General features: G+C 33.9%; 1 protein-coding gene across 1 annotated transcript in view; it reads right to left on the bottom strand.

The window, feature by feature from the left end:
- LOC107666751 (ras/Rap GTPase-activating protein SynGAP-like) overlaps positions 1–7,598 on the bottom strand; it is a 57,631-nt gene that overhangs the window by 29,414 nt on the left and 20,619 nt on the right. The gene's annotated exons all lie outside the window — the stretch shown is intronic.

Below are 7,598 nucleotides of genomic sequence, written 5' to 3'. Positions count from 1 at the left end.
TTGTAAGTCGCTTTGGATAAAAGCATCTGCTAAATGTCTAAATGTAAATGTAAATGTATAACTACACCATCCTGAAGGCAAAAACATGTCCCTCTCCATCAAGTGAAATTCAAAAGAAGCTGTGTATTCTAGTGAATTAGATGTTTTGCATGCAAAATATAATTCACAAATGCTTCATAGTTTTACATTAGATGTTTTGCAATTGCCTAGGGCTGCATGATTTAGGAAAAAGGTCTAATTGTTGTTTTTCTGATAGAAATTTAGATTTAAATTGTTATTTTAAAAAGCTCTTGGTTTTGCGGTGTTTGTTTGTTGGCTTGAACAATTTGGCCAAAAATTGTGTGATTTTATATGTCACTATAAAATAATATTAGCAGTGTTACTTCAATAATAATAATAATATGATAATGATTATTATTATTATTAATAAACTGTTAATAATTCATAACTATTAATAATATTTGTACTATTATTATTACATTATTTTTACTACTATTAAAGTTGTTGATATTATCATTATCAAATAATTTTAAACAAAAGAAATATAACTATTGTAAAAAGGAAATTATTATTACTATTAGTAGTAGTAGTAGTAATAATAATAATAATAAAAGTTGTTGATAATATTATTATTTAAAAATCTTAAAATAAATATATCTTGTGAAAAAGGAATATAACATATTATTATTACTACTACTACTACTAATAATTATTTATTATATTATATTATATTATATTATATTATTACCCTTAGGGAAACCACAGCTGTTCATAAAAGATTCTCATTAGATAAAGAGGGTTGGCACATGTTGCAATAAGCCGTACTTTGATTTTGGTTGTATTTCAATTAACTCTAAAAAGCCAGACCAACATTTTTCCTACTGCTTTGGACATCACAGCTCAGATGACTGATTCAAATCTTTAGTGGTTCCCATTAGCAAAGATAGCAGATCCCATGTACCATCAGGGGTCCTGCACTAAGTTCTATTAGGATGAATGGGAATGCTAACAGACATCTTTGTCTATAAAAGCCACAAAACTGCCATTTTGATTCATAAACACATTGTTTTTAGCAAAAGTCTGAGTTTTCTAATCTCATTGCTCTCTAGGAGAAAGAGCTGAGATATGAAAAGAGATTAAAGCGTGGTTTTCCATTGCTAATTCCCACTGCACACTGGAGTTCTGAAAAGAAAGACCGCACTCATGCAGCACTGATCAACAGCTGGAAGCTCCTGAAGCAGCGTTCGCATCTACCTGCTCATCTCCTCGCCGCATCCTCCACACGGCGTCACTGTAGCTGCACTTTACAGCTCCCGCCCCCCAAATCTACATACAGGAAACAAGGTTACTGCCCAAGAGATGTCACTTCCGAAACACCCACTCTCTCTCTCATTCTCACCCACACACCCCCAGCTTATTGCCATGACAACCGGGAAAAGAATAGAATATAAGTGAGTGTTAAAGAGACGGATGATCAGAGAGAGAGGGGGAACGAGAGAGGTATGGAAGACAAGGATAGAACTGGACGAAAAGAGAGAGAGAGTGCTAAAACAAGCGAGAGACGGAGAGGAAGGAGAAAAAACAGAGATGGAAAAGAGAAAGAGACAGAAAAACAAGGGGTTTCGAGAGAAACGGAGGGAACGAGGACTTTTTTGGGAAAAGAGAGACCATTTCTTGTTCCCATAGCAACCTAGCCATCCATGAAATACTCTGTTTCTCTTTCTCTCTCTCTTCTGTCTTTCACTCTCTCCGTTCGCTATGTATAGCTCATAGTATGTATGACAGCAGAGATCTGATGAGTGCATGAGACAATGTGGAAATCAAAGGATGAATTAGTGGCAATGATGGTTTATGAGCTCAGTTTTGATGGAAACTGTCGCAGAACAAGCAAGCAATGTTATTTGTAAATCAGGGCCATCGAGATTTGAATTGAAGTGACACATACAATACAGAATTGTAACTCAGAATTTAATATAAGGAAGCAGAATTAAAATAAAAATAATATTTGTGAAGTGTAGTTTTTAGTAACACTTTTACTTCTTTAGTATCACTTCTACTTTGTAAAATGCAGTACAATATATTCGAGTTTTTATATTTTAATTATTAAATATTAATGTTATTTTTAATAATATTAATATTAATTTAAGTTATTTTTACTGAGGGAATGCAGCTTAATCTGCACCTTTCCCTCTGTTTTCTCTATCTCTCTTTCTTTACTTAGAGCAGAGCTCATCTTTATAATGCCGTCTGCTGTGGTTTCTATTAGGAAAGAGCTCATTTAAGCTCATGAAGAAAGTCTTCAGATAAGTATATTCTGAAGAGGAGTTTGTCAAAGGAGAATTAAACTGAAAGCCCTGACAGGTGAGTTAGAGAATTAGCATTTCCTTAAAGGGGCCATATTCTATACTTTCATACCATTGTATGTTTTTCCCTATCTATCAATCTATCTATCTATCTATCTCTCTAGCTATCTATCTGTCTGTCTGTCTATATATATATATATAGTAGTTATTATATAAATAAATATTGAAAACATACAATTTGAAAAATTATATCTATCTATCTGTCTGTCTGTCTGTCTATCATCTATCTATCTATATATATACATACATATACATACATATATATATATATATATATATATATACACATGTATATTTGAAAACTGTTACTGTGAATTGTTACTGAACTTGATTTAGAGAATTATGTCACTTGAATAAGAAATATATTCCACAAATGAGGGAATAAATAGGCATAATTGCTCATTACTCAAAATTAATGATGCAATTATGTTGCAAAATGTGACTAACAAAATTGACCTGATGTGTGAATTTTTGATGAATTTCTGAATTGCAATTCACTACAGTCTCTTATATTTGTCTGATTCAAATTCTGATTCAACATCCTGTTGCATGTGGGCAAACAGTTCAAATTCACATGCAAAAAATGTGCTAAGCCACATCTTAAACTGAATTTGGTCATATATATCAGGCAAGAGCTGCATGATTAAATAGATAATCATAATCACGATTTCTACAATGCTTTTGGTAACTTACAACTTTTGCTTATGTATGATGGTACATTCATTCTGCTCAGTGTTAGTAGAAGCCCAAAATAGCCATATCAACCAATGGTCGCCATGATTTTGCCAAGTAAGACGTGTTCCTGGATCAACGTCTTTTGTTGATCCTGGATCAACATTACTGTCCAAAAATACAGACTTAACCCAATCCCTACCCCTAAACTTAACCTTACCCATAATTTATTCCTAAAATCAGAGGGAAATGATAGCTGATTAACAAGGGTGTAGAAGCATCTAATCCTGATTGTAAGCCTAAAACTGACATTTCCTGAAAAGTTATCTCTCAATTCTGATTGGTTGATTGGAATGATGTTCCTGGATCAACAAGGATGTTGATCCAGGAACATGGTGTACTTGGTCAAATCACGCTCACCATCAACCAATGCAATAAACGAAAACATCACTGAGGGCACATTTAATATAAATACTATTAATTGAAATTAATAATTGTGATTGCAGTAAGTAAATCAACAATTATGAGTATTGTCATAATCATGCAGCCCTATATCAGACAAAAAAAGAACGATCTAAAAAATGAGATCCAACTTTCCAACAAACTCACTGGCAGCCTCCTTTCATGTGTCTTACTCTCACAGCCCCCCTCCACCTTTAATCCATCTGTCTCCCAGCCTCCCTCTCCCTCTCTCTCTTTTGGAAGCTTATAAAAATTTAAAGTGAGACAGCATTCACAAACAGGGAGACAAATAATATTAGATACTACAAAACACTTAAAAGAAAGGTAATGACGGAGCTCACGTCTGAGGGAAAAAAATAAATAAAATTCTTAATGACAGAATAGCACACCATACTCTTACTATTTCTGCAGTACAGTATGTAGTCTGCACAGTATGTAGTAGTAGCCACAGTATGCAAATGTTTATATAGTACCATTCAGAAGTTTGAGGTCTGTATATTTTTTTTAAATCCTTGCTCACCAAAGTACCATCTATTTGATAAAAAAACTGTAATTTTTAAATATTTAAAATAAGTTTTTCTATTTGAATATATTTTAAAATGTAATTTATTCATGTGATGCAAAGCTGTATTTTCAGCATCATTACTCCAGTTTTCAGTGTCACACGATCCTTCTGAAACCATTCTAACGTGCTGATTTTCTGCTAAATAACTAAATAAATGTCAATGTTGTGCAGCTTAATATTATTTGTGGAGACTGCGATCCTTTTTTGTCAGGATTCTTTAATGTATAGAAAGTTCAAAAGAACAGCATTTATTTAAAATACATTTTTGTAACATTATAAATTACTTTACTGTTACTTTTTATCAACTGAACACATCCTTGCTCAATAAAAGTATTAGTTACTTTTTTTTTAAATCATCTTACAGACAGAAAATGCTAAAATAAAATAATTTCACACTTTTAAGTGCCCTTCAAAAAGAATTAGACTGATAAAACCCCTATTATAATAGACAAAAAATTTATAATAATACTCTAAATATTGTAAATGAAATAGTTGTTATTTATTGCTTAGGTTACCTTCAAAAACAATCAAGCAATGATAAAACATCTATTATAAAATTAAAATCTACTCAATCTCTTCCTTGACAAAATTTGGTCTAAGTGTCCAGAGTTAAAGGGATAGTTCACCAAAAAAATGAAAGTTGTGTCATATACTTACCCTCATGTTGCTCCAAACCTGTATGAACTTCTTTCATCTGTTGAACATAAAATTTATTTTGAAGAATGTTGGCGACCAAGCAGTTGCTGGTAGCCATTGAATTCCATTGTATTTTTTTTCCCCATACTATGTGAGTCAATGGCCACCAGCAAATTTGGTTACCAACATTCTTCAAATTAATTTCTTCTGTGTTCAATAGAAGAATGAAATTGATTCAGGTCTGAAACAACAATTATGAAAATTTTCATTTTCGGGTGAACTATCCCTTTAAGGAATTTTTTAACAGAAATTTAGATAAAAATGCTCATGTTTATTTATTTTCAAGACGACAACTGAACTCCACTCGCTGAATTATACAGTACATGCAACAAGAGGAGGCCATGTGACAACAATGCAGCATACAAACGTCTGAAACGTTAACCGTTTTATATTTCAGATGCTATTTTTTTTTTTAATCTTTGCCAGTATACAGCACATTAAATAAGCTTGCGTTCCATTCTGAACACAGCCATCCTGTCCTCCTGGATCTATTTTACATTTACCTCCGGAGAAACTGTCAAAACAAGTACGAGGTGCAGCAGTGCCTCAATGAAGTTTGCATATTTGCATTGTACTGTATTTTCCTTTCACTGGAATATTCCACATGCTGAATAAATCACTGACAGTCTGGGGCAACAATATTTCCCATCTGTGTCTGCATAAACACATGACACAGCCATCATTCGTGAGTGTGTGTGCGTGCGCTTTCTTGCATTGCTCCTTAGTGTATTCCTTTATATGTCTTCATGCGTGTGGGTCGCTCCGCTGAGAGAAAAACGGGTCGTGATTTGGGTCCTGAGAGATGAAGCATAATTATAGTGATCCGTCCTCAATCCAGAGATAGACTGAGAACTGTGTCATTGTATTATTACCCTGAGGTCTGTCGTTAACATTCATACCTGCGCTACCATCGCAGCGCAGACGCACGCAACACTTGTGCTGGCAGACGGACAGAACTTTTTGAGAAGCAACAGAAGGGAGAACAGCAGATTAAACCTGCTAGTCACTCCTGTAACGCTGTTAAAATGCTATTTGAAATCAATTCTATTATTAATATGTAAATGAACATTCAAAAGTTTGGGGTCAGTAAGATTTTATGATGGTTTTGTAAGTAGTCTCTTATTGTCTCCAAAACTGCATTTATTTGATAAAATACAGTAATATTGTGAAATATTAATATAATTCTAAACAACTGTTTTCTATTTGAATATACAGTATTTTAAAATGTAATTCATTCCTGTGATGCAAAGATGAATTTTCAGCATCATTACTCCAGTCTTCAGTGTCACAAATCATGCCGATTTGCTGCTCAAGAAACATTTATTATTATTATTATTAATGTTGAAAACACTTGTCCTGCTTAATATTTTTTCAGGATTCTTTGGTGACTAGAATGTTAAAAAGAACAGCATTTATTTGAAATAAAAATCTTTGAAACATTATAAATCTCTCACTTTTGATCAACTGACTTATCGGTAAGCCCCTCCCCTCGAACGCAGATGAGCCAATGGCAGTCGAGTATCGGTTGCACAGGGACTGGAAATCGGACAAGTTTCAGCGCCATAGACAAACGTTGGAATATCTGAAGCTTTCATTGGTTTGATGGTGTTTATGCTACAAAAATGGTAAAACGATGTGCCCAGGTATCCTGAGAGGATGGGGAATGGAATGTATTTTATTACCTTCCAGGGTCCAACCCCAATCCCACCGAAGACGAAAATTTTCATTTTCTGGTTGTCATACTCTCATTAAGTTACAATTTTCATCTGCTCAAGCAGAATGTTAATGACATCTTGTGCTTCAGCAAGGTATCTCTGGCTAAAACTAGCTAACGTTAAAGTTAGTGAAAGTACAAACCTAAATAGCAAACTGTTCTCACGTCATCCCACAGTGTAAGTCACAAACACATAAACGAAGGTTTACATTTCAGTGCCTCTCCATATTAAACTGGTTAAATGTTAGGGATGTAACGATTAACCGCGAGCCGGTTGAAAATCGATTCAAATATGTGACAATTCAAATTGGTTGAGATGCTAAACAAATCGCGATTCAATTAGGGGTAGGAGTTTATATGAATGTAGATGATGTGATACAGTGGAGGTTTGAAAATGAAAATCTATGTAGAGCTAAAATCAGTGATGAGAAAACGATAACGTGATGAGAGATTTGGAGAGAGATTTAAGCTTGATCGTCAGACTGGAACTCTCAAAATCAGGAATAGCAGCACAAAAGACACTGGACATTATGAATTTATGAACTCATAATATGTTTGCATTATGAACAAACATCAGAAGCGGAGACTGTAAAAAATGACCGTGAATTTAACGGTAAAAGACTGTAAAAATGCTACAGTAAAAACCTGTTAATTGGTTAACGGTAAATTCCCCTACTATATACAGTGAAAAACTGTATTGGACATTACATGTATTGGACATTAATTTTACGGTAGTATACCGTTTTTGTAAGTGAAAAAGACCGTATAATTTACAGTGAATAACCGTAAATTGACATTCCCAGAATTCCCTGCGTTACATTTCAAATTTGATGTTTTTTGTTGAAATAACTATGTGCAGCACTGCTTTGTTTACAGCGGAAACCAAGGAAACGCTTTAAGTGCCACCTGCTGGCAGAGAGTGAATCTATGTCTCATTCAGCTCGTCTGCTGCTTCTGTTTCATGCAGATATTTTTTATGCATAGTTTCAAAATACTGAAGTCAAATCATTCTGTTTTTGCTTCAAATTTCGATATTATACAAACTAATTTAGATTAAAAACTGCTCATGTTGCATGTATGCAGCATCTTTGTTTGGATCATGATTAAAATGCAGTGGTTGCCTCTA

Source organism: Sinocyclocheilus anshuiensis, unplaced genomic scaffold, assembly GCF_001515605.1.
Source record: "Sinocyclocheilus anshuiensis isolate Anshui unplaced genomic scaffold, SAMN03320099.WGS_v1.1 scaffold267, whole genome shotgun sequence".
NCBI classification, from domain to species: Eukaryota; Metazoa; Chordata; class Actinopteri; order Cypriniformes; family Cyprinidae; genus Sinocyclocheilus; species Sinocyclocheilus anshuiensis.
This window is presented reverse-complemented; position numbering and strand designations above follow the sequence as displayed.